Here is a 27,687-nt window from a genome sequence, read left to right on the forward strand (position 1 = left end):
ATCTGCAGCCCAACCAAAATCCACCTGTAAGCAGGCATTTCAGCCAAGCAAAATGGCAAGCTTGCTGCAGCTGCTGTGGTGAGACAAGAAACAACAAACCAAAAAGAGAGAGAGAGAGAGAGAGAGAGAGAGAGAGAGAGAGAGAGAGAGAGAGAGAGAGAGAGAGAGAGAGAGAGAGAAAACTCTACTCCTTGTAGGTTCATCCTGAGAGAAGAGCTACACTGTAGGGTTTGCACCATAGATGGTGTTGCTAACAAACAATAAAGAGATTATCATGGATAGTCATTATGGGTAAACAATTAAGCAGTAAACTCCAGCCTCCTGCATTGTGATTGATCTGGTAAGTTTTAGACTGGAGAATCTGAGCCTGTCCAGACTGACCAGCTGTGTATTTGATACACATAGCGTAAGTCGGTCTGGCTGGCCAGGCTAAACCTAAGCCTCTCTGACTAGAAGCTTTTACCAAAAGGAAAGTTGGAAAGGAAAGCTGGTCTTAAAAGTAAACAGGATGTCTGTCACACAGGGTCAGGATCCCCAAGGATGTCATTACTGATGTTAGCTCCCAGGGGATCCTGCAATCTGGTTATTTTGTTTTGCTCATCCTTAGGTCCTCGTTTTTGTCTTTTGGTTAGTTTTCTGTTCAGCATTTATGCTTATTTTAGATTCTGGTAGTTGTTAGATTCAGTTTCTGTCTGGTTAGCTATATTCATTATTTTTTCAGTAGTCCTGTTAGATCTTTATTTTATGCTTGCCTTTCATTAGTTCAGTTTCTGTTCTGTTTTTTATGCTATTGGCATAGCTCTCAACTCTCACGCATTGACCGTGTGACACACGCATTTCACTGACTTCACACGCTCACACGCAACACATGACATTTCACACGCAAACATGGAATTTCTCACGCATAAAAATCACAAAGCCCATCTGGGCTGCGGACGACAAAACTCCGCCTTCTGCTGAGCTGTTTCAGCTTCTTTCACAGCTTGTGACCATCAGTAATTCCTGCTGCAGTTCGTGTTAACAGAGCAGCAGGAAGAGCGATCAGAGTTATGAATAATTTTAGTCTTAACAGTGGTGAAAGTAAGCCGGTAAGGTCCTGTACCGCGTACACAGGAGGGGAGGGGGCGGGGGGAACTGCTGCCAGATGACCGGTTCATTCAGAACCAGCCATGGCTGCACGCTGGATCATAAAACAGTTCTGCTAACCAGATGCAGTTTAAAACGCCACTTAGTCTGTTTATAAGTTTCGTTTTTATTAATTCTGCATTTTCAACTACATGCACCGTATTTCTGTGCCTCCGCGCTTGCTCCTCTCCCCCCTCCTTTCCCTCGGAGCAGGTGCTTTTATCACCGATCACCATACAAAACGAGAATCACTGCGTTTAATGTCCTCACATCGGTAGCAACGTGTGCCACTTAAAGTCAGTAGGAGAGTTAGTAGCTGTATTTCATACTATTTTATTTTTAACAACATAGAATCAGTGGCGCTTCGGTGGGCGTGCTGCCTCGCGCTTTAATTCAGGTGCGCACTTTTAAGGGTCATTTTAAAGAACTTGTAACATCAGGGGCTTCATCTTAGACCTGTCAGTACCTCTGTTCCCTTTATAGGAGCCCTTTACAGTATTTAGTTATGCATTTTCCTCGCTGTTTATCCGTCGCACGCAGCGCACGGGGGTAAAATGATTTTAATCCGCCCACCTCACCGCCCAGAGCGCACTGACGAGAGCAATAGTGATTCGTCTGATCAGCGCGGCGACTGACTGAGAAACCTGTCGCTGTGAAAGGTGATAATGGTTATAAACTGTAACAGTCTAGAAGTGCATTGAGCTGAAAAGAGGGAGACATCAGCAGCTGGATCGTGCGTAAAGACGCAGCGGGAACCTCTGTGTGCTTCAGTGTTGCTGCTAAAGGGGAAATTGTTGACCATAAAGGCTTGATGAAACTCAGCCTGATTCACCAATCAGGTTATAGATTTACAATGATAAACAACCCATAGATGAATGTGTAACAGTGTAATAATTCGGTCAATAACTTAAAACTACTTAATTTTATTCAGTATTATTTGAACAATTGTGTATTTTTTTATGTCTTAATCCATTAACTGAACAATAAAGTATTAATACGTCTCTTTCTCTTTTTAAAACAAGTAATACGTGTCTACTTCATTGTCTGGTGGGATAAAAATGAGATGGAGTTGACTCCACCGGCTCTTCCAGGGTCCGGTTAGCCCCGCCCCCAAACAAGCCCCGCCCCCAAATTAGCATAATCTCACTCTTAACTTTTGATAAAAGTTGAGAGGTCTGGCTATTGGTGTATTTTTGTTATGATAGACTTAGTTAGCTTATGGCCTTTATTATTTCTGTAGTTCTGTTATCTGTTCCCTTGCAGTTAGTTAGATTCTTTCTGCATGGTAGACCCATTGTCTTATTCCCAGTTAGATTCAGTCCTCCATCTGCTCCTGCCAGTTCATTGCCCCTCCTTTCCTGCAGCTAATTGTTTCACTCAGTTAGCTAAGCCTAATTATCAATCCATTTTCCCTCCTTCTCTTCCCCTTTAGGTTCAGTTTATTCCGTCACACACATTTTCAGGTCATGATTCTATCCTGATCTAATTGTATCTGTGGTGTATTCCTGGTTCTTGTGTCCCTGCATCTTGTAAGCCTTGTTTTACTCATTAAATTATCTTATCATCAACATGTGACTACCAAGCTCTTGTCTGTGCTTTGGTCCGGCTCCTAAATCCCTGACGCACGGACTAAGGCTACATTCACACTGCAGGGAAATGCGACCCAAATGCGATCTTTTTGCCCATATGCGACCCATATTCATCTTTTTCATGGCAAATACGTGATTTTGAAATCTTAACCTCACATGCTCTTATTTGGAAAATGCAATGCGTGATGTCACTGGCCCCCTCTCTTCTGCTCTGAGTGTTTGGGAAGCAGGGGCAGAAGAGGGAGGCTGAGCTGACCAGACACCTCATAAAGATGTAAAACGCTCTATGGGGAATGTTGTCATGAATATGGTTGGTTTAAATCGTCTTGTGGTTAGTTGACATTCATATTTAGAAACCATATCTTTTGAGCTAAGCCATTTTAATTGTGGGATGGGCACCCATTCATTATTGAACGGCTAACTTTGTCAGACTTTCCAAGTAACGTCAGCAACAAACAATAAGGTTTTTTTAATTGCTCAGAAAAAAATCCACCACCAAAGAAGAGGCTTAAACTACAGCAGGGCTTTGTTTTCCTAAAAAGAGTAATGCTGTCATGCTGCAGCCTTGCTTGCTGCACCATGGACACTTCAGGGCACTATTCACCCTCCATACATCCCAGTCTCCTCTCCACGTCAGTAATCATCTACACCTGTCAGCCTCTAATCAAGCCAGAACTCATCTCACCTGTCATCCTCTCTATTTAAGCTGCCTGCATTCAGTCCTTCCTCGTCGGTTCGTTCTGTTGGTTTCTGTTTTCTTTTTTTTGATTTTGCTCATTGCTGCTCACTTCATCTGGTTCTCGTTCAGCCTGAGTTCTCTGCCTGTCTGCTGTGATTCTGGTCCTGCTCTCACTCCAGTCGTGCAAGTATTCATTCTGTCGTGCTGCTGGTCAAGTCTCCATCCAAGTGTCCATTCTGCGGTGCCACTGGTCTAGCCTGGTTCCAAGTCTCCGTTCTGCTGTGCTTCTGGTTATGCTGCCTACATGCTCAGGTTTCATCCTGCTTGCCAGCTCCAGCCATTAACTGCTTGCTGATCCAGCCTGGTTCTGTCTCTCTGGTCTCCTGCTTCCACTACTCATCATTCAATAAAACTCACAAAATAAGATCTGTGTGTGGTTCAGTTCGGGTTCAGTACACAAATCAAAACAAATGCCAGTGTTACGAGTACACTTAATCATACTTGGCCATTTTACATGTCTGACATTATGTGCAATAATATCAGGGAAATGATTGACACGTAAGTAGTGAGGCAGTTGAAGCATCAAAAGGTGGGGAGACAGAGGGTGAGGTCTTACATGATTATTGATAAAAAATATTATTAGAGCCAGGGGGAGTGTCAAGGTGTGAGGTAAAGTTTAAAAATCATGTTATTGATAGAATAGATCCAGAAAGGAGAACAGGTGAGGGCTGAGGTCAGGTTAATAAAAAAAAAAAAATCCTTTTCTTGTCAGTATTTCCGCAGTACAATCAGGGTTTGGATCAGTTATCAGCTGCACTAGAACACCCCACAAGTGTTCTGCATATTTATATGCATCCATATTAACTGAGAGGTGGATGTTTTCCCATTTTTATTTTTGACAGCGTATAAGCCTTAACACATCTGCAAAATCAGTTATGAAAAAATCTTTATGTATAAGAAAAACATCCACAGATGCTGTTTTTTAAAATCTTTTTAAGTCACTTCCTGATACAGTATATTACCATATCCATATGTAATGTTGTAATGCCATGCGGGGGACATCAAGGGTTTGTGGAAGGGAGTCAAGGTGAGGGAGAGACAGGAGGAGACCAACAGGTAAGACAGGGTAACACATAACAGGAGATATTTTACAATTACAAAAACTCAGAAAAATGGGATAGCTTGCTTATGATAAGTGAAGTCTTGTTGGAATTATTCAATTCAATTCAATTCAATTTTATTTATATAGCGCCAAATCATGAAACATGTCATCTCAAGGCACTTTACAAAATCAAGTTCAATCATATTATACAGATTGGGTCAGATTATACAGATTGGTCAAAAATGTCCTATATAAGGAAACCAGTTGATTGCATCAAAGTCCCGACAAGCAGCATTCACTCCTGGGGAACCGTAGAGCCACAGGGAGAGTCGTCTGCATTGTACATGGCTTTGCTGCAATCCCTCATACTGAGGGATTGCAGCAAATCCCTCAGCGACAGTGAGCGACAGTGGGAAAAAAAACTCCCCATTAACGGGAAGGAAAACCTCCGGCAGAACCGGGCTCAGTATGAACGGTCATCTGCCTCGACCGACTGGGGTTACAGAAGACAGAGCAGAGACACAACAAGAGAGACAAAAAAGCACAGAAGCACACATTGATCTAGTAATCTGTTCTACATTAGATGGTAGTAGCGAGTGAGCCGTCTTCTCTGGTTGATTTCACAGTTAACAGAACGCCAGACCAGGTGTACCTACTATGAAGGGAAAAAGAGAAAGCAAAAAGTTAAAAGCTGAAATGACAACAGTCATTTCAATGTAATACAATTCAAAACTGGAGAACAGTAGAAATAGTAGAGTGAGAAAATTAGACTCTGATGTCCTCCAGCAGCCTAGGCCTATCACAGCACAACTATAGAGATAGCTCAGGGTAACATGAGCCACTCTAACTATAAGCTTTGTCAAAAAGGAAAGTTTTAAGATTATTCTTAAAAATATTCATTGTATATATTTTTCTTTTTTTTTTCTTCAAAATACCAGAATTTGTACATAACCTTATATTCTTGTCTGTCTGATTACGTGTCATGATTTGGCTTTAATTTTTGTTTTGGACTGTTTTTGGACTGATCTTTTCCCTTCTGTGCTCCACTCCTCCCAGCCACCAATCACCTTAATTAGTTCCACCTGCTGCCACCACTAATCAGACTCACCTAGATCACCTGTCACTCTCTCTATATACCTGCTTCACTCAAACTCCTAGTGCCAGAACGTCACGTCTTGTCTTGTCTCACAGCCAGCATGTGTTGTTCCCCAGTGTCTTATCATTGCTCTGCCTGCTTGATTCCTGTGTTCTCTCCCTGCCCTCACTAGTTTCCTTCTAGCGCTTGTGTGCGCCATCTGATTCAGGCTCCTGTGGACTCACTGTCTCTCTTTGCTCTCACTGGGGTCTCTTCTCTGGCTGCACTGCATGTTCATTTCAACCTCTCTCTGCATCAATTGCCAAGCCCATTTCTACCTGCTACTCCTGGTAAAGTCTGGTTCAGTCATTAACACTTGGTTGAGTCTGACTCTGCCTATTACACCAGTTGTTATGTCAGCATTATCCGGTCATGTCAGTCTCAGCCTGTGGTGGTGGCCTAGTGATTAGAGCACTGTGCTTGTGTCCTAGAGGTTCTTGGTTTAACTCCCGCACACTGCCACTCTGGGTCCTTGAGCAAGCTTGCTTCCTGGGCGCCGCACAGTGGCAGCCTACTGCTCCCCAAGGGGATGGGTTAAATGCAGAGGACATTGGAATGTATATTGCAATGACAATAAAGGTGATGATTATTATAGCCTGCATCATGTGGTCTCCTGCCCATCCCTGCCTGCCTGTCTCATTTACCATCATGCATCTCTTTAAAATAAACTTTTTTAAAGCTACTCTGTGTTAGTTTGAATATTGGTTTTGCTACGTACCAGCATTACATTACATCAGTCTTAAATATTAAATCATCAGTTGTTATGATTAGTTACTGAGTACTTGAGTTGGCTTCTTACTGAATACTTTTTTGCTGCTCACTTATCTGGGATCGGGTCAGGGGGGTAGCAGTATGGAGGCCCAGACCAAGCTTCTCAGCTTGTCTCTAAGGGAGAGCCCAGACACCCTGCGGAGAAAACTCATTTTGGCCACCTGTATTCACAACCTCGTTCTCTCGGTCACAACCCAAAGCTCATTGCCATAGATGAGGGTAGGAACGTAGATCAACCAGTAAAACGAGAACTTCGCCTTTTGCTTCAGCTCTCTCTTCACCATGACAAACTAGTACAGTCTCCGCTTCACTGCATACGCAGCACCAATCCGTCTATCAATCTCCTGCTCAATTTTTCCCTCATTTGTGAACAAGACCCCAAGGTACTTTGGGCAGGACATCTGTCCCGGACCAGGAGAAGGCCCTCTACCCTTTTCGAGCTTAAGATCGTGGCCTTTTTTTGCTCTTACTTTTTGCTCTAATTTATTAGCTAACTAATTTTACTTGAGTAAAAATATGTTGAAGTAGTGCTACTCCTACTTGAGTACAGTTTTTTTGGCTAATGTACCCACCTCTGGCAGGCAGTGAACATTTTTATTTCATCCTTTGTTTTGACTGCAGGTATGAATAAGGTAAAAACCCATTTAAACTGTAGTTCCAACTGAATCAAATGGCAAAAGTTTGTCCTTCACATGTAATCAAATTCCAGAGATTCCTGTAATGGCCTAATTATTCAGAGTTAACTGAGTGAACACATTTCCAGCTATTTTCTTCTTCACTTTAACCTCGAAGGTCCCCTAAAAGGCTACATTTGCAAGTGGCAACTAAACTGGATTCATTTTCTGCACTGAAATTAAACTGCAAGCATGTGACACTTGATGGCAGGTCCCATGATGTTTTACAGCAACTACACGGCATGAAGTCCAGCAGAAATAAAGCTATACATTATTTGGGGTTAGGTGCAGTCAGGTACAACTTTAGTTACTCAAAAATATCTTGGTATGACCGGAGTTAGGTAGTACTTTAGAAATATGCTTAGTTACATTTATTTCAGTAAATTCCCAAACTTATACTGGTGAAGATTCTCAGTCATCCTGGTCATGGTCATTCCAAAAAAAGTAAAAAACAAAGCAACTGGACTTGTTTTCCGTAGTTAAAGACGTTTCGCTTCCTCTCCAGGAAGCTTTCTCAATTCAAAAAGTCTGGAGTAATGTGCAGTACCAAGCTTTATACTGCTGCCAACAAAGGCCTTGTAATGGCTTAGATAACATGCAAATACAACAGAAACAGGTCCACCCTCTTAGTGATGGGCAGTCGTTAAAGTCATTAAGCCAGCAGATTGGATCGAAACTGGTCCACTCCTCTGTAACGAGGAGTCATTAGGGTTGTTATTGGCCTGGCTTAAAGGAACAATGCTTTGATCCCCCGTATGGGTGTGAGAATTGAGGTGATGATTGACCGGAAATAATCCTATAGCTGGATTGTACGTTTTTGAGAGTTGGAACCTAAGGCCTCCTCCTCTGTTTAAGGTTGGTTTTTCTCTCTTAACATAGATGGCTTCCTTCAAAACCCTTTCAAACCACCTGTCTTCTTTGTCCAAAATGTGGACATTTTGGTCCTCAAAAGAGTGTCCTTTGTCCTTAAGGTGTAGGTGGACAGCAGAGTCTTGTCCTGAGGAGGTAGCTGTCCTGTGTTGAGCCATGCATCTGTGGAGAGGTTGTTTGGTTTCTCCAATATAAAGATCAGAACATTCCTCACTGCACTGAACTGCATACACCAATCCGCTCATCTTAGGTTTGGGGGTTTTGTCCTTGGGATGCACCAGCCTCTGTCTGAGGGTCCTGTTTGGTTTGAAATGTACTGGGATTTTGTGTTTGGAGAAAATCCTCTTGAGTTTTTCAGAGACTCCAGCAACATATGGGATGACAATGTTTCTTCGTTTATTCTTCTCACCATTATATTCTGCCACGGGTCTTTTGGATTCTCTTGCTGATTTGACAAAAGCCCAGTTAGGGTACCCACAGGTTTGGAGAGCATCTCTGATGTGTTTCTGTTCCTTGTGCTTCCCTTCTGTTTTAGTTGGGACATGCTCGGCCCGGTGTTGTAAGGTTGTAATGACTGAAAGTTTGTGCTCCAGTGGGTGGTGTGGGTCAAAAAGAAGATATTGGTCTGTGTGTGTGGGTTTCCTATATACTTCAATGTTGAGGATTCCATCTCCTTCCATGTTCACCAAACAGTCGAGAAAAGGTAGCTTGTTGTTGTTGGCATCCTCTCTGGTAAACTTGATGTTGTTGTCCACCGAGTTGATGTGTCTTGTGAAAGCTTCCACTTCTTTTAACTGGATTTTGACAAAGGTGTCGTCCACATATCTAAACCAGTGGCTTGGTGGTGTTCCTCTGAAGGTTCCCAAAGCTCTCTTTTTCATTTCTTCCACGTAAAGATTGGCAACAATTGTTGACACTGGAGATCCCATGGCACAACCATGCTTCTGTCTGTAAAAATGATCACTGAACTTGAAATAAGTTGTAGAAAGACAAAGGTCCAGTAGGGTACATATCTGGTCCGGAGTGAAGTTAGTTCTGTTATTTAGGTCACTGTCTTGTTGAAGACGTTTCCTGACTGTTTCTACTGCCTCTGATGTAGGTATGCAAGTGAAAAGTGAAGTGACATCGAAAGACACCAGAGTTTCCCCTGGTGGCATGTTTAAATGTTTGACTTTGTTTGCAAAGTTTTCTATGTTTTCTATGTGATGTGGTGTGTTCCCCACCAGGGGGGCTAAAATACTAGCAAGCTGTTTAGCAATGTTATATGTTACTGAATTAATGCTGCTGACAATGATTCTGAGTGGTGTTCCTTCCTTGTGAATTTTTGGGAGTCCATATAAGCATGGAATGTCTTCCCCTGGATATAATCTATAATAAGATGAGCGGTTAATTACCTTGTCTTTTTCTAGTTGTTGTAGGTAGTCGGTGATTTTCTTTTTGTAGGAGCTGGTTGGATCCCTTTTCAAAGACTCATATGTGGTAGTGTCACTCAGTAGAGTATGGATTTTGTCCTGGTAATCTGAAGTGTTGAGGACCACGGTGCATCTGCCTTTGTCTGCTGATAATATGGTGATGCTTTGGTCCTGGCTAAGCTATCTTATGGCTTTTCTTTCCTGTGTTGTGAGATTGGGGGGAGGTGGATTGGCGCTGGATAGGGTAGCTGTTATTTTCATCCTGAGTTGCTCTGCCTCCGTTTCAGCCTTACTGTTGTTCCTGATGGCAGATTCCGTGGCAGTTATCAGTTCCATAATGGGTATTTCTTGTGGAGAAATGGCAAAATTCAGGCCTTTACTCAGTACCTCCAACTCTGGCTTCGTCTGCGACCTGCTAGAGAGGTTTTCAACCCACTTGTCCTGGACATTGATGTTAGTGGCCTCTTTCTGGGGTAGGAAGAGGCCACTAACCCCATGAGGGAGAGCCTCCCTTGATCAGTCCTGTTCCAGCTGTATGTTTCGAATCTTTTTAGTGCTTTACTTGTTCAGCATAACTTGCTAATAATACATCCATAACTTGCTGTGACTCTACAATTTTGGGATCACGAGCGGTGCCCCTTGAGCGCCCCCTGCCTAGAGGCCAAGGAACTGCCGGTGTAGCAGTGTGATGTTATTACACTAGATTGACAAGTGAATTAGTCCGGTAGGATACTGTATCAGCACCGGCAGCTTTTATTTTGAAAATACGACAGAGCCATTGAAAAACAACGGGTTACTTCCTGTTTCTAAATTATTATTTTTATTCAAATTTAATTTGTTACGAATGAAGATGTAAATTATTATCTTTACTATTGAACACATTGAGTTCATGGATTCTTGTTTTGAGTGTTAGTTCAGGGGTTTAAGAAGACAAATTAACGGATCATACCACTAAAGTCTGTGAAGGGTTTCCCCATGCCCTTCGTCGTGCTCTTCCTGTTCAGATTCCGTGAGAAGAGGTATGAAGTTTTGTTTTCTGTGTTCAATATGTGTAATAAGTGACAGTTTGATTATTGTTTTTGTAAAATAATATGCTTTGTCACATTTGGACTTTGTTGAGCAGTGATAGAGCTGTGTTAACAGTTGTTTAGCTGTTCTTGTGCTACATGAAACATTGCTAATGAAAGTGCGACATTCATGTGCTGAAAATAGTACTGTTCATTGTTAAACAGGCGCTGTGGAACTCTAATGAGAAAAGGCCTGTTTTTGACTATTTTCTATTTGAATGCAGGTATGTGATGTTTCATTATTTTTGGTGTGGGATTATTTCGTTTAGTTTTTTTACTCATGTATTGTTTGAGATCATTTTTATTTTGTAAGGTAAACGTGTTATTTTACACAAGTTGCAGGCGCTTTGCGCTCTTTCTGTTCAGATTCCGTGAGAAGAGGCGCTGTGGAACTCTAATGAGAAAAGGCCTGTTTTTGACTATTTTCTATTTGAATGCAGGAGCATTAAAAGTGCCTTCAGATCAGCCGTGGCCTGATTATTATTTCTCACAAGACACAACGCAGAATCAACTACGCTACACCGGCCTCACCTACAACCAGTTCTCTGCCGTTTATGATCGCGCAGCAGCACACGAAAACATGTTACCTGCACACAGTTAGATGACCAAAACACCATTCGTAATCCACATACATTAAATTGTGGAAAATCAGTTCATAACTGTTTGAACAATTGAATTTATGATCTAGAGACATGAAGATGCATTCACAGAATGGAAGCCAGTGCAGTTAACATGGTATTGCGCAATCACAGGGGAGGCCAAGCTCGCTGCAGCCTTACCGAGAAGCCTTTCGCTGCAGCGCTTTTTGGATATCCAACTCCGCCCATCCAAGTCGGCCATTTTGATGACGTCATGCGACTATGAGCTTTGTTAGGCGCAAACAAAACTTTACTGCCCATAGCAAATCGTAAAACGAACGATGTCGGTAAGTTAAAAATACATAATTTTATGTTCATAGGCCTAACAATATTACTTTGTTGACCCTTCTGGATGAAATATATTATGTTATTTGATGTGACGATCTAGTTTATTGTTTTCATTAGTTTTTTGCATGATAAGGTAGTACTTTTGTAGGCTACCATCAATTTAATGTTAGCTAGCGCCAGGCCCTGTTTAGTTTTAGTTATAGATGTTTCTTGTGAAATTGAGTTTATGCAATATCCATCCCGTGATGTCACGGGATGAACATTACAGAACATTATCATTTTTGTGTAAAGAAAGTATGCAAGATTAGTAAGAGTCCAACAGTTAGAGTGAAAATTATTTCGGCTTGAGAAATATAACGTTATTAGCCTGCTAACGTTAATTACACATATCAGTATACTTAGCAGAGTTGCTAGCGGTTTAATTTGTAACACAATGTCCATTTACAAAAGTTTTTGACTATGTTGGCGAACAGTACAGCTTGTTGTCATAGATGATAATCATTAATATTTTTTAAAACTGTACATGCTTGACCAGTAAAGGCCAGCTTGATGAATCTTCAAATGTTAAGGGCATGTTTAAGCCTTCTTAGATATATATTACACTATGGACTATCTACTAAATGACAGTCTGCCTTACAAACTTTGTTTTTTTTATTTGTTTGTTTGTTTGTTTTTTTGTGCCAGATCTGTCAGTGTGCAGACCAGACATTTGGGGCCTACCCCATTTAAGACATCTGCTTGCCAGATCAGGCATCACAGAGTCACAGGTCCGTTTTAAAAATGATTCCTCCTTCCCTGTAATTGTTTGCCTCTGAAACATATGATCCCAAGTTCAGTTTAATGGAAATATGTAAATGTATGCTCATAACATGATTGTTGGTTTTACTGTATATGCTGTAGTTACAATAACAGGACCATTAATGCTGTTAGTTTGTTTGTTGTATATATATATATATATCTATATCTATATATATATATATATATATATATATATATATATATATATATATATATATATATATATATAGATATATATATATATATATATATATATATATATATATATATATATATATATATATATATATATATATATATATATATATATATATATATATATATATATATATATATAGATAGATATAGATATAGATATATATTAGGGCTGGGCAACGATTAAAATATTTAATCGCGATTAATCGCCCTGATTAATCGCGATTAATCGCATTGTATTTACAAACTCCAAGAATGAATTTAAAAGTAGTGTAAAGAGCACTTTTATTTTAATGTTCTGCTGCCATATGAACAAAAGTGTTGTAACATTTGTAGCACTTATCAGTAACACATATTTAGTGTAAAGCTCAACTTAAACATGTAAAACAAAAAATAGCAATAATGATAAATGAAAGCTTATTGCCACTGACAGGGAATTCTCTTTATGGGGAAAAAATCTACCAAAAACAGGCAATTTCTGAGGTAACAGCAGGGAGCAGCATTACCATTTTATGTTCAATACCAAAGTTTAACTTGGCAGTGGTTACAACTAACTTGTTTCTGTCATATTCCATGCTGGAAGAACTTTAAACTGAAATGCTTGCTAACTCGATATGCTTGCGTTGCTTGCGTTTATTTGACGTTGACACGCGGTTTTTTGTTGTTGCTTTCTCGCGTGCATATAGTGAATGGCAGGGAAAAACAGGCAAAAACACATGGATACTTTGAAACGCGAAGCGACTTCACCGACGACGTCTAAGCAGACCCCCCCGCTCCGCTCCGCACAAAACTTGTTCCGTTCGCCAACTCACCGCCTCGCCTAAGCAAATAGCGTACCGCGAGCGAGCTATTTTTAGAAACGTAACATCACATCACGTGGTACGCAGTAGGGCAAGCTTGCATAGTCCGTCGCTGTTTCGCTGTAAAAGAGACGTGCGTTACCCTTGGTTTTACTCGGTAAATGACTGCTTTTTCCAAATCTAAGACCATGGTTTTTAAACATTGTTGCTATGGAACGGGCAACAGCGACTCGAGGTACGCTGATCGGCCGCATATGAAGGATGTTTTCTTCAAGACTGCCAAGGAGAAATGTGTGCGCTGGGTACACCGGTGCGGTCAGCCTACACAACAGTTCAACCCGGAAAAAGTTACCAAATTCAAGTACATATGTAGCAAGCATTTTGTTGGAGGAAAGGGCACAAAAGAAGAACATCCTGACCCAATTCCAGCGACATCAAGTAGTGAACAGGTAAGAGTATTTTGGTGGCCGACATGTTAATAATGAAGCGCCTGCTACCATGATAACATATAGGCTATCATGGTAGCAGGCGCTAACATGATACCCTGCTACCAGGATAGCTTACTCAAAAACATTTCAAATAAGACAAACATTAAACATATACCGATCCCTGGACGGACGCCATGAACGCCGCGCAGGAAAAAAAAACAAAGCTTACCGTTCGATCAACTCGGCCCGTTTTCCGTTTTTTTAAGCCCTCGACACTCAAGCCATCGTTTGAGCTGAAGGTTGGTGTGTTCTTCGACAGTGCGGCCAGTAATCCGTGCGCCTGGGACATCGTCTTGGGAAAGTTTAACAGCTATAAAGTCGGTCATATCGCTGTTTCTGTTGCGCGTGTAATAGCTGGTTGCTACGGGCGTTCTCTACCTGTATGTCCTACCTAAGCGGCAAAAGGGGCGTTGCTCTTGAGACGGTGACGTCACGTGCGCGGTACGCTATTCCTGCGGGAAACACCGCCTTCAGCATGTCGGCTTTGTTTTTTTCCGGCCAGCACCTTTCTTACTCTGAATCCGAGGCTTGGCTGACAGCGAGGTTATTGGCGCATTATCGCCACCTACTGTTCTGATTCAAACCCCTACACCGCAGCAACAGACCTTCACAAAATAAAAGCATGTGAGCAACATGCGTTAACGCGCGTTAAAGAAAATATCGCCGTTAATAGTCTAATGAGTTAACGCGAAATTAACGCGTTAACTTGCCCAGCCCTAATATATATATATATATATATATATATATATATATATATATATATATATATATATATGTGTGTGTGTGTGTGTGTGTGTGTGTGTGTGTGTGTGTGTGTGTGTGTGTGTGTGTGTGTGTGTGTGTATGTATGTATGTATGTATGTATGTATGTATGTATGTATGTATGTATGTATGTGTGTGTGTATATATATGTATGTATAATTTCTCTTGTTCAAGGTTGACTATGTGCTCGATGCCAGAAGATCAGAAACCGAGATTATTGGGACAATTGGCACTACCAACTTAACACAGCAAGACTTCCAGTCACTTGGTTTGCAGCACAACTTGGAAGCAACAGTAAGTAGGATATAGCAGTTATACGTGTGTGGATTTTCTACCTAACATTTGAAATTAACCTCTGCATTTCTCTTTATAGATTGCTAACAGCTGCATGGAGCTCATGTGTGACATGGCCTGGTGGAAGGTGTGCATAGGTATTTGTTAACCTTTAAGTTGATCATGAAGTCTGTCAAACATGTGATTCCTAACATGACAGCTTTTTCTGTCCCTTACTTATGTGTTTGAAGAAGAAGGATGTGTATGCAGCGGATGCCTATGTCGTTGCCACTTGGCATGCACCAAGTTTTCCAGGACACTTTTCCTAATTTACCGGTAAGCTTATTTACTTTTTTCTACTCCTTTTTTCCCCCTGCAATGTCTTCTATTTTCATAAATTGGGAAAGGGGACACTTATTGGCTTTATGATCACCTACAGGCTGATGCAGCATCAAAAGATCTCCTGATTTTTCCTGTGTGGAAACCAGGGGTCCGTTCTTCGTACGTTGCTTAAAACATCCGAGATCAAATGACACATCCAAGATGACTTCATCCGGCTAATCATGATCCGGCTAATTGGGTTCTTCGAACACACCTGTTGTTTATGATTAGTATGGCTGGATTGAGTTATCCGAGACAACTGCGCGTTCATGCGTTTGTTTAAAAGGGGAAATGTATTGATAGTAGAAACAATGATCAGCAACGCTGCTATTGGCTGTTCAGCATGGCCAAAGAACGCCCACAGTTTTTCTCCCAAGCAGAACAAGAGCTTGGAAGATTATGCCGAATTTGAGTCATTAATTAAAACACCTCAAAATCTGTTAAAGCCAGGAGAGAGGGCCGGCAAAAAGCAGCAGACAAATTAATGCGTAAATACTGTCCATGGTAGATGTTTCTATCACATTCTACAGCATGAATTTTTGCATTTTAATAATTTGATATTATTTGTTCTTTTATATCGGAGCCTCCACGGGACCCACTAGAACATGGGGACAAGTAAAAGTGAAATACAAGAATATTCTACAAAATGGTAGCCTTTAATTATTACACTTTATTTTAAAAAGGCACTTGTTATGTCGGATCCAAATTTCAGTGTCATTCCTTAGAGACGGGAAGTAAAGGACACGTGCAAACTGGGAATTTTAACAAAAAAAAATCTTTATCCATAAAAAATGAAAATCTTCCTTTTCCAAGTCATCCACAGTTTACACGGTAAAACTGTATTGCTCCGTGTCTAGATAATCCGTCCATAGTTTTTTCTAATACAATATACGGCTCGACAGGAAGCAAGCCTTTCAAAGTAAAACTAAACTTCACAATAAAATGGCCCGAACAACTCTTCTTACTGAATATGATAAAAATAAAAAGCAAACTATCATACAAATAACTTAAATATTTTAGATTTATGGCTCCAAAATCACGTTTTCCTCTTTAAAAGCCACTGTTAAATGATGTGTTAGTCTGTTTATAACAGCCACCAAGAAAAATCTCTCTACAATTACACTGTTGCGCTGCGCTAAAGGATCCTGTCTATTGCGCAATACGCGATTAATTCGAAAAACTCTGCAAATTATTCTTGCACCTTCCGCAACAGGTTGCTGTCGTAAAAATGGACATGGCTACGGCAGACTTCCCTATCTCCTATGCTTATACAGCCGTGATCTAATCTTGTTTACATGAAATAAGCCTGCTCTGGAGCAGGCTTAAACTGGCGCACATGTTGCTATGACAACAAGTGCAGGATGTCTTTCGAAGAACCAAACGATCCAAGATCATGCCAAATCGTCAACAATAAAATCCTACTAACTGAGTTACGGACGTACGAAGAACGGACCCCAGGACACAGGTTCCTCTGTAAGTATTTACTTGCTCCAGTGTAGCTTCAAATTGTTGATTGTTTTTTAATATTAAAACCAATTAGAGTAATGACCTTGCAGGTACTACATATATGCATTGACATTTATCTTGTTCAATTAAATTTTATTTATATAGCCCCACATCACAAAAACAGTTATTTCCCAGCTTTCTAAACAGAGCAGCTCAGACTCTGAGTTATTTACAGAAGAACAACAGTTCCCACCAAGAGCAGCACTAGGAGACACAGGAAGGGAAAAAATTCCTTTTAACAGGCAGAAACCTGGAGCAGAACCATGGCTCAGGATGGGGGTGGGGGGGGGGGGGGCATCTGCCTCAGCCGGTTGGGGGTGAGAGAGAGGGAGCAGAGAGAGGCAGCCTACACAGTAACACATAGCTTGGATAAAAAATGGCAATGATATTGATAGTAATGATAATGATGGCAGTAATGATAGCAATAAGACTATGAACAGTGGCTTTAATTGTAGCAGAGTAGGAATACGGGGACACCAGGAAACTCCCAACTACAGATCCAGCTTCCACAGCTCTAGGAACACCTGCTTATAATTATATTGAAAGTAGCCACCTTTATAACATCTCCCCAAAAAATGTGCTATACATTGATTGATTGTTGGTTGTTATTGACACTTCACTTGACAGCTCCTGATGCCCAAAGCTTTCCAAATATATCAGCTGGACTCAGCAGATCCTTTGCGCTTTGGTGACGAGCAATATTTAGGCGTATTCAGGTTTAATGTCTCTTTAATTGGAACTGTTCCCCGTTCCCTATGCAATGCTGTTTGAAAGAAAACAAAATCCTTCATGTTCAGAAGGTGTGTGCTGTTTTGTTGTTGTCCATGTTCTGAAACTCATAGACAGCAGTTATGAAATAAGTATCAGAAAATTGACATGGGGCCATTAGTTATTAGGATGGGAATATGTGTATTGGTGAAAAGTATTGTACTGAATGTAAATGTGATATCAAATTTACTTCTCTTTCTCTCAGAGCACCATGACAAGAATTGATGAAGCAGTATGCTGGATACGGGACAACATGTCTCTTTTCTGTGGACATGTTGAACTGCCCAGCATATTGTCCATGACAGCAGTTCTTTCAGAACATCGCCAATGATGACGACATCCATGATTCAAGAGAATGCCTCCCTTTTGTTTTTGAATATCAAGAAGAGTACACAGTTCTTTTTTTATTCTTGTTCAGCTGTGTCGGCAATGTTTAACACCCCTACCCTTTCCCCTTAGCCAGAGGACGGGCACCACCCCTGGCCCACCTACCACCCCAAAAAAATAAAATAAACAAAAAAATAATAATAATAAAAAAAAAAAAAAATTATATATATATATATATATATATATATATATATATATATATATATATATATATATATATATATATATTATTGTTGTTGTTATCTTTAATTGTTGTTGTTATGTTAACTTTTATTTGTGAAAAATACATTTATTTTTGGATAAACTTGTTTGGACTTATTGTACAAACCTATTTCACCCTTATACTATGTTGAAAAAAATATATTGATTATGTTGCGAGTCATTTTGACCCGTACTCTGTAAATGAATGCAAAACAGTCACAAAAACAGGTTAAACCAATAAACAACTAGAAAATGCACTGTGAATGCAGATAGCTGAATGATTGAGCAAAAGATGCAGAAGTTCTTTGAAGAAGAAAAAAAATAGCTGAAAAGCATTGAAGAAGTTGAAAAAGTTGAAGAAGTTGAAAAAGTTGAAGAATTTGGAAGAGTTGAAGAATTTGAACATGAAAGAACAATAGCTGAATGATTAGAAGAAAAAAAAACTGAGGGAAAGGCACCAAACATTTCCTAACTCATTCTAAACACTGAATCGTTTAACAAAGCAGAAGTAGAAAAGTGACACATGGCTGAAAGTCTCTTGAAAATTTTTAAATGTCAAGAGGAAGTGACTGTGCGAAATTCAGATTCCTACATTAATCACAGCAACTGCGGTGAGCGATGAAAGTTGCCATTCTTTCTGAATGGAGCCTCTCCCTCTGGCCCTCAGAGTTCCGTCGTCATGGAAACTCACTGACACACCTGCAGCTAGCCAGTCTACAGAAGTGCAGACACTTTGCTCAAAATATGTCCCATTGGGTTATAATGGAGAACTTTGCATCGCACAACGCTCCATATCTCCTGATCCGTATATGGTAGAGACGTAATTTTTTCAGCGTTTAGTTCGTAACGGATAGGAGAACAAGACAAACTATCGGTTTTTGCTAGAAATATTTTAATTTAGGCGTAAAAAATTATGATATAAAGGGGATTTTTATGGATTTCCAGAAATCCTCTGAAAATGGTCCCGAACAAATCGCTCTAGCTGAAAAAATATAAGAGATATCAAAACAATTATTTCACTGTGAGTATCAGCAGGCTTTTGAGGACTATGTTGCTCATTTTTATGTTTGTACAAAAATCGGTGTAGGCACAGCGACGATGTAAAAAAGTGGATCATGTGGAAAAATGCAGCTCTAAAGCATTTTCAGGATTTTGCACATTCGCTACTCCCGAACAAATTGTTCCTACGGAAAAACCGTAACAGTTATCCACAAAATTCCTTTTTTGTGAGTGCCAGAAGGGTTGGGACATTCATATGTGAAAGTCTCATGCCTGTACATCAAACGGTTTAGGAGTAGCGACGATGCGAAAACGTGTGATGTCTTGGATTTTCAGACGTCATTTTTCAAAACCGCTCCATAGGAAATGAACGGGGGAGGTTTCGGGTTTGTGTCGCTCTGAGGTGATTTGCGAAAAATCTATAAATGCTACCCCAATGACGGTTACATTTCCTGAATCCAGACAAAAATTCCTACGTTTTGATGTATAATTCATGTGGATAGGTTGAAAATTGAGCGAGTGAGAAGAAGTTGTTCGGAGAAGAAGAATTTGTTGAATTTCTAGAGTGCGCACTCTATAACTGCCTCCTTGACGACCATAGCAACGCATGTTATTTGCTGAATTTCTTGAAAAGCCAAAATTATTTTAAGGAGGTACTATATGAAAATGGTAAAAGATATGAAAAAGCTGAAATAGACCATAAATGCTGAAAAATATCACTACATTTTAAAAGTTGAATGGCGTTTCTAGCTGAAAGTAGGCTGTAGCAGTAAGCTGTCAAAAAGCAACTGAAATGAGCGGAATTTTAGTGAATTACATTAATTTCCTATGGGAGAAAAAAAGCTGAAAATTTGCAGAAAAAGCTGAATATTTTAAAAAGTTGAAGAGTTAAAAGTACAAAAAGACATAGCCATCCATTCCAGAAGAAGCTGAATAGTTTAAAAGTTGAATGGTTGAAATCGGAGAAAAATTGTAGGAGGAGAAGCGAATCAAACTTTAAACAGTAAAAACGCATTAGGAAGAATAAACACGAAGAAGAAGAAGAAGAAGAAGAAGAAGAAGAAGAAGAAGAAGAAGAAAGAATAAAGAGAAACAGGATCTCAAGAACTGTGAATGCCTACTGCATTCACAGTAACTAGAAAAATTTGCATTTCCTGCGAAAATGCACTGTGAATGCAGATAGCTGAATGATTAAGCAAAAGATGCAGAAGATCTTTGAAGAAGAGAAAAAATTGCTGAAAAGCATTGAAGAAGTTGAAAAAGTTGAAGAAGTTGAAAAAGTTGAAGAATTTGAAAGAGTTGAAGAATTTGAACATGAAAGAACAATAGCTGGATGATTAGAAGAAGAAAAAACTGAGGGAAAGGCACCAAACATTTCCTAACTCATTCTAAACACTGAATCGTTTAACAAAGCAGAAGTAGAATTTCAAACTTTAATATACTGTAGCCATATGTGGGCCTGCATTTCTAGGGAGTATAAGGGGTTTCGCCCCCATTGAAAAGCATTGGATGTTTGACACCTCCTAACTTGGAGATGCTTTACGTGACGAGGCCCAAACTTATTGTGGAGCATTCTGTATAAAGGCGGTACAGACTCTGTAAAGCAGAAGTTTGTCCGAGCTTCCTAGAGCTACTTCCAATTAGCAACATGCTAACCATTAGCCGCTAACATGGTTGTGCTCAGGATCACCGGGTGATTGTACTCTGTCAGTTTGGTCCAAATCCTGTACTGGGAAGTGCCTCAAATAGGGGTGCCAATACTTAATGTCACCAAACATGACCAAAGTTCATGGGTCAGATTGGCCTCCTTTAGCAACTCAGCCTCACCACATCTGGGCCCAGAACTCAACATTTGACCAAAATGGTTAGTAGCACCATTTCCCACAGGTGGGTGGTGCTGTATTGGCCAATTGGGTCGTGTCTGGGCATCATGCCAGGTCCTGATGGAAGCAGAGGCCCAATAGGAAAGCATGTGAAATCCAAAATTGGACAGAAAAGTGACACATGGCTGAAAGTCACTTGAAAATTTTAAAATGTTAAGAGGAAGTGACTGTGCGAATTTCAGATTCCTACATTAATCACAGCCGCTGCAGCGGGCGTCAAAAGTTGCCATTGTATCCTAATGGAGCTTCTCCCTCTGGCCCTCAGAGTTCCGTCGTCATGGAAACTCACTCACACACCTGCAGCGGCCAGTCTATCGAAGTGCAGAGACTTTGCTCACAATATGTCCCATTGGTTATAATGGAGAACTTTGCCTCGCACAACGCTCCATATCTCCTGATCCGTAAATGGTAGAGACGTAATCTTTTCTGCGTTTCTTTCTTAACGGATAGGGGAAGAAGACTTGCTATCGGTTTTTGCTGGAAATATTTTAATAAAGGCGTAAAAAATTATGATCTAAAGGAAATTTTTAAGAAATTTCCAAAATCCTCTAAAAACGGTCCCGAACAAATCGCTCTAGCTGAAAAAGTATAAGAGATATCAAATTAATTCTTTCACTGTGAGTATCAGCAGGCTTTTGAGGACTATGTTGCTCATTTTTATGTTTGTACAAAAATCGGTGTAGGCACAGCGACGATGTAAAAAAGTGGATCATTTGGGGTGATGGAGGTCCAAAGCGTCTTCAGGATTTTGCACATTCGCTACTCCCGAACAAATTGTTCCTGCGGAAAAACCGTAACAGTTATCCACAAAATTCCTTTTTTGTGAGTGCCAGAAGGGTTGGGACATTCATATGTGAAAGTCTCATGCCTGTACATTAAAGGGTTTAGGAGTAGCGACGATGCGAAAACGTGTGATGTTTTGGATTTTCAGACGTCATTTTTCAAAACCGCTCCATAGGAAATGAATGGAGGAGGTTTCGGGTTTGTGTCGCTCTGAGGTGATTTGCGAAAAATCTATAAATGCTACACCAATGAAGGTTACATTTCCTGAATCCAGACAAAAATTCCTACGTTTTGATGTATAATTTATGTGGATAGGTTGAAAATTGAGCGAGTGAGAAGAAGTTGTTCGGAGTAGAAGAACTAGTTGAATTTCTAGAGTGTGCACTCTACCAACTGCCACTTGACGACCATAGCAACGCATGTTATTTGCTGAATTTCTTGAAAAGCCAAAATTATTTTAAGGAGGTACTATATGAAAATGGTAAAAGATATGAAAAAGCTGAAATAGACCATAAATGCTGAAAAATATCACTACATTTTAAAAGTTGAATGGCGTTTCTAGCTGAAAGTAGGCTGTAGCAGTAAGCTGTCAAAAAGCAACTGAAATGAGCGGAATTTTAGTGAATTACATTCATTTCCTATGGGAGAAAAAAAGCTGAAAATTTGCAGAAAAAGCTGAATATTTTAAAAAGTTGAAGAGTTAAAAGTACAAAAAGACATAGCCATCCATTCCAGAAGAAGCTGAATAGTTTAAAAGTTGAATGGTTGAAATCGGAGAAAAATTGTAGGAGAAGCGAATCAAACTTTAAACAGTAAAAACGCGAAAGAGGATCTCAACAACTGTGAATGCCTACTGCATTCACAGTAATAATAATAATAAAAAAGAATAAAGAGAAACAGGATCTCAAGAACTGTGAATGCCTACTGCATTCACAGTAATTAACTAATATTGAATAATTATTATTGCATACAATACAATTTTAATTAATTAATGAAGACTTTATTTAATAGCTATTTTGTGTGGGTGTTTTCCCTCATCACAAACACGTTTCACAATATTACTGTGTACTTTATGCAGATGTAATTCTTACATTTCACACATCATCAATATGACCGGGAGTCATATTGATGACGGCAGTCTGCCTCGACTTTGATGTGGTGATGTAGAGTGTTTTAAACAGACCCTCAGACCCAACTTCCTTCACACACACCTTGGTCTGGGTCTCAGAGGTGGATTTTTTGGATCTGAACAGCTACTTACCCACGTTAATGTGGCCGCTCAAAATGACCCGCAACATCATCTTTGTATACAAACTCTGCACAGACCCCACACTACACATCAAAGGGACCAGATTTTACACACAAGTTCATGACCCCAGATGAGGGAAAAAAAAGGATAACCAGCCCTTTGACCAACACAAACTAAAAGGGGTCCAATTGAGGGTTAACACATACTATTTTAACACAATATTATGTATTGAGTTTAATTCAGTGTTTGCAAGATTAATTTCACTATTTTTAAATTAATGTCTATATTGCCATTAAGCAATGACGATAATGCATGTTTATTGCAACATTTTTATATTTGGGAAATTATTTTAATGGCTACTGTCACCGAAAAAAAAGGACTGCAGTTTTTTATGTTGTAATTAAAACTTTCTAAAGTTTGCCCTTCATATTTTTACTTTTTTTTTTAAATAAGCTTTATTAGAAAATGCTTTATAATACAGAAATAAGTACAATTTCCTATGAACAATTGCCAGGGGTTTGATTAAAAATAAATAAATAAATAAAAATTAACTGAATAAAGTAAAAATAGCAATAAATAATAAGCAATAACCATGTAAAGGGATTACATAAAAACTTTAAATTTAGAGCATAAAGATAAGATTTTAATAGCCTTTTTGTTATTGGAGGAGGACAATGTAGAAAAATAAGTTGTTGCTTCCTTTAAAAAAGAGATACATGAGGGTTTAGTCATAATAATTTTACATTTGTGAATATAAAATATTGCCAACAGTAGCAAAAGATTACACAAGAAGAAATGGTCAGAAAGTTCCTTTTTATATTTTGTGATTCCCAATAAGACATCTTTAAAATAAGGTTCAAATTTATCATAAGTATTCATATTTTTACTTTCACCGCGCCACACTTCCCAGGGGTGACGTATTCAAAATCATAGACATCATATACGTAGACGCGTCATTGGGCGGGTTCTGCCTATGCTGCGATGCGTCAGAGCGTCCGCCATCTTAAATGTGGCAAATCTGCAGTTACTCAGTCACTTAAACAGTATCAGAGGGTCTTTAATTTCTGAATATACTTTGTATTCATGGTATTTTTGTTTTTGTAATATTACAAGTTTATTTTCGTATCCCTTTAGCTTCATTCTCCTGAATTTATTCTCCTAAAGAATAAAAATATTTAAAATAATCTAACCTGGCCCTATTACTCCGGGAGTGAAATAATTCTGCAAACTGTGACTATTCTGGAAATGTTCCCTCTTAATTCTCATAATATGACGTTTTTTTCATAACATTATCACTTTTGTGTTTTGTTTTTTTTTTGTTGTTTTTTTTTTTACTTTATTGACCTAGGACTTTTTTTCTCATATTATTAATGTTAACTCTTTAATACTCCCCCAAAAAGAAAAAAGATAAAAAAGATATATATATATATATATATATATATATATATATATAGCCTGTGTTGCCACTCTGCAGCTTTAGTGTGTCCAGTTTTGCAACATGGTGCAGCCTTAGTTTATAGAAGGCAGATACAAGTAGTGAAATAAGCCAGAATACATTTCCATGCAGCACAAGAATGAGGCATCTTTTCTGATTCACGTTCACAATAACAGAACTCAACTTTTTTCTGCCACATACAATATGGCGGTGACGTTGACGTGCGAATCTGCGCCCTATGACACGTCTAAGTATGTCTGTGTTCAAAATGGCCAACTTGGATGGGCGGAGTTGAGTTGTGGGTGACGTCATCAAAATGGCCGACTTGGATGGGCGGAGTTGGATATCATAGACATATATAAAGAGTAGACCATAGACATAATATAAGAGTAGACGCGTCATTGGGCGGGTTCTGCCTATGCTGCGATGCGTCAGAGCGTCCGCCATCTTAAATGTGGCAAATCTGCAGTTACTCAGTCACTTAAACAGTATCAGAGGGACTTTAATCTCTGAATATACTTTGTATTCGTAGTATTTTTGTTTTCGTAATATTACAAGTTTATTTCCGTATCCCTTTAGCTTCATTCTCCTGAATTTATTCTCCTAAAGAATAAAAATAATTAAAATAATCTAACCTGGCCCTATTACTCCAGGAGTGAAATAATTCTGCAAACTGTGATGATTCTGGAAATGTTTCCCCTTAATTCTCATAATATGATGTTTTTATCATAACATTATCACTTTTGTGTTTGTTAGTTTATTTTTACTTTAGGACTTTTTTTTCCTCATATTATTAATTTTACCTCTTTAATACTCACCCAAAAAGTCTGTTCCTAAAGGTTCTCCTGTGACACGGGTTTATGAAATAATGAAATAATGAAGACCACAATGTTTAGATTTAACAAATTTATCCTTATATTCATAACACATAAACACACACACACACATATATATATATATATATATATATATATATATATATATATATATGCGTGTGTGTGTGTGTATTTATTGCAGCACAGGAATGAGGCATCTTTTCTGATTCACGTTCACAATAACAGAACTCGACTTTTTTCTGCCACATACAATATGGCGGTGACGTTGACGTGCGAACCTGCGCCCTATGACGCGTCTACGTATATGATGTCTATGGAGTAGACCACGCATCAACCGCTCTCGCCTATAGGCGCTGACGAGATTTAGGGGCGCCATCTTGGGGCGGTCGACAACTCCACTCAGTCTAATGTGTTAACCAGGTGCAGAATCAATTTTAATCAACCATAACTCGTTTAATGTTGAACAAATTTTCACATTTGTTTTGCTTAAAACGTTAAAACTATAGCTATTATAACAAATGGTCCAGTGCGTTTAAATAATCTTAGTGGGGTTAAAAGTAATAGAATATTCTGACATGATGTATGTATGTTTCAAAACACAGCCACTCACACATTTTTACAAGTTTTTTATTACTATATAAACAAACACATTTGCACATGTACACATATATATGTACATATATATATATATATATTTACGTTCCGAAAAAGAACCCGTGATAGGCGAAATCCGTGAAGTAGTAACCTTTATTTATTTTTTTACAATTATTATACAATGAAATATAGTACATTGAAACCAAAGAACAAAATCTTTTTACAGGCCCAAGCATTTGTTTAACAAATAAAGATACTGTATAAACGTTGTTTTTTTTTATTATTATTGACAAATAATACTGTGCTGTAAAATAATAATTTTAATCATCAATACGAACTGAAGGCTTCCAATTGCGGAGATCAGTACCGCCCCACCGCGACCCAAGTCATTGGATTAGAACGGGAGACAATGAAAAATGATTATGAAAAAAAATACGAAGTAGGCCTACAGTAGGACAAATAGTGACTCACGTGTATTTCACTGTTTTTCTGATTGACCCGCTGCATCCTGATTGCGCTCTGTAGCGTTTTTTCTTCTTCTAAAGCCTGCGGTGCAGGTGTGTTTTTTTTTTTTCGGGAGATGAACATAGTTATCGGTAGTTGTTGTCGCTCTTCTTACTTCTGGGCAAAAAGATTCTTATAAACCGACATGCCAACACCTATTATTATTGAGAACTGTAATGAACGGCAGCGGCTCATCAATGATAGTCTGTGAAGCAGCGAGACCGTGAAAGGTGAACCGCAATATAGCGAGGGTTCTGTGTGTACATATATATATATATATATATATATATATATATATATATATATATATATATATATATATATAGTTATAGTCCTGACGTCAGCAAGCTTCCTCACCTGACAGCGCAAGCACCAGATGATCAAACCCAGATGGGAGCAGCTCAGATCTGACCAGCTCGGAGGAGCTCAGCTCGTTCTTTCTCTCTCCTCTCCAACCAGTTATGATTTTTGTTAAATAAATCCCATTTTAAGTTATCCAATGCGGGGCTTCCCTTTGATTTGCCATGGTCCAAGAGCCAGGCCATAACAAAAAAAATCTATCTATCTATCTATCTATCTATCTATCTATCTATCTATCTATCTATCTATCTATCTATCTATCTATCTATCTATCTATCTATCTATCTATCTATCTATCTATCTATCTATCTATCTATCTATCTATCTATCTATATGTATTGTAGCTGCTATGTGAAGGTGTCAGAACTTTGACATTAGCGAATTATATATATATATATATATATATATATATATATATATATATATATATATATATATATATATATATATATATGCATGCAATTCACCAATGTCTAAAGCTCTGATGCCTTCACGGAGTAGATGCAATTTTGGAGAAACTAAGTCACAAAAACCTGTATCTCTCTACCTAATATTAGAAAAATCACATTCTAATATAAACAATATCTTTTAATCTTACTTGTGAAAAGTTATCTCTCGAGCCCTGACGTCAATAGTCCGTCGATTTAAACAAAAATAAGCCGCACAGTGCTGAGGTATCATTAGTGTGTTCAGCTTGAATCAGCAGGTTAGGGTAGCAGGTCGATTAGGGTAGTTAGGGTAGCAGGTAATTCCTGCGCCGCGACAGTCAATGCGGGGTCTACTCTTATATTATGTCTATGTTGGATATCCAACAGGCGCTGCAACCATAGACATAATATAAGAGTAGTGCTGATTCAAGCTGAACACACTAATGATACCTCAAGCTATTTAGTCTTTTCTGGGTCATTGTTGATCTCAGATAGGTCTTGATACGACGGAGGGACGAGAAACACCTCTCAGCACTTGCAGTGGACACAGCCTTAAAGCTAGCTAAGCTAACGAAGCAAACGAAGTAGCGGTCATTTTGTTTACATCACATGACACAATCAGCCAATAGGGTAGTTCACGCGTGACGTCAGCGCTACGTCCAGGTCCGGCGTGTAGACACAAACAGTACTGTTCTCGTCTACTACAT

At 39.1% G+C, this 27,687-nt stretch overlaps 1 protein-coding gene and 2 long non-coding RNA genes across 10 annotated transcripts in view; all 3 read left to right on the top strand.

The window, feature by feature from the left end:
• whrnb (whirlin b) overlaps window positions 1–27,687 on the top strand; it is a 203,028-nt gene that overhangs the window by 77,946 nt on the left and 97,395 nt on the right. The gene's annotated exons all lie outside the window — the stretch shown is intronic.
• On the top strand, window positions 9,978–11,015 carry LOC118565078. The gene is made up of 3 exons (XR_004932171.1): window positions 9,978–10,376; window positions 10,590–10,648; window positions 10,865–11,015. It is a non-coding gene; the product is annotated as an uncharacterized LOC118565078 (long non-coding RNA).
• On the top strand, window positions 11,082–17,813 carry LOC118565076. Of its 3 annotated transcripts, XR_004932169.1 has the most exons (6): window positions 11,082–11,349; window positions 12,035–12,117; window positions 14,568–14,687; window positions 14,767–14,814; window positions 14,918–15,002; window positions 17,527–17,813. It is a non-coding gene; the product is annotated as an uncharacterized LOC118565076 (long non-coding RNA). The 3 variants fall into 3 exon arrangements; XR_004932167.1 differs by having other exon boundaries at window positions 11,082–12,117; XR_004932168.1 differs by lacking the exon at window positions 17,527–17,813 and adding an exon at window positions 15,106–15,167 and having other exon boundaries at window positions 11,082–12,117.

This window comes from Fundulus heteroclitus, chromosome 12, assembly GCF_011125445.2.
Source record: "Fundulus heteroclitus isolate FHET01 chromosome 12, MU-UCD_Fhet_4.1, whole genome shotgun sequence".
In the NCBI taxonomy this organism is placed as follows: domain Eukaryota; kingdom Metazoa; phylum Chordata; class Actinopteri; order Cyprinodontiformes; family Fundulidae; genus Fundulus; species Fundulus heteroclitus.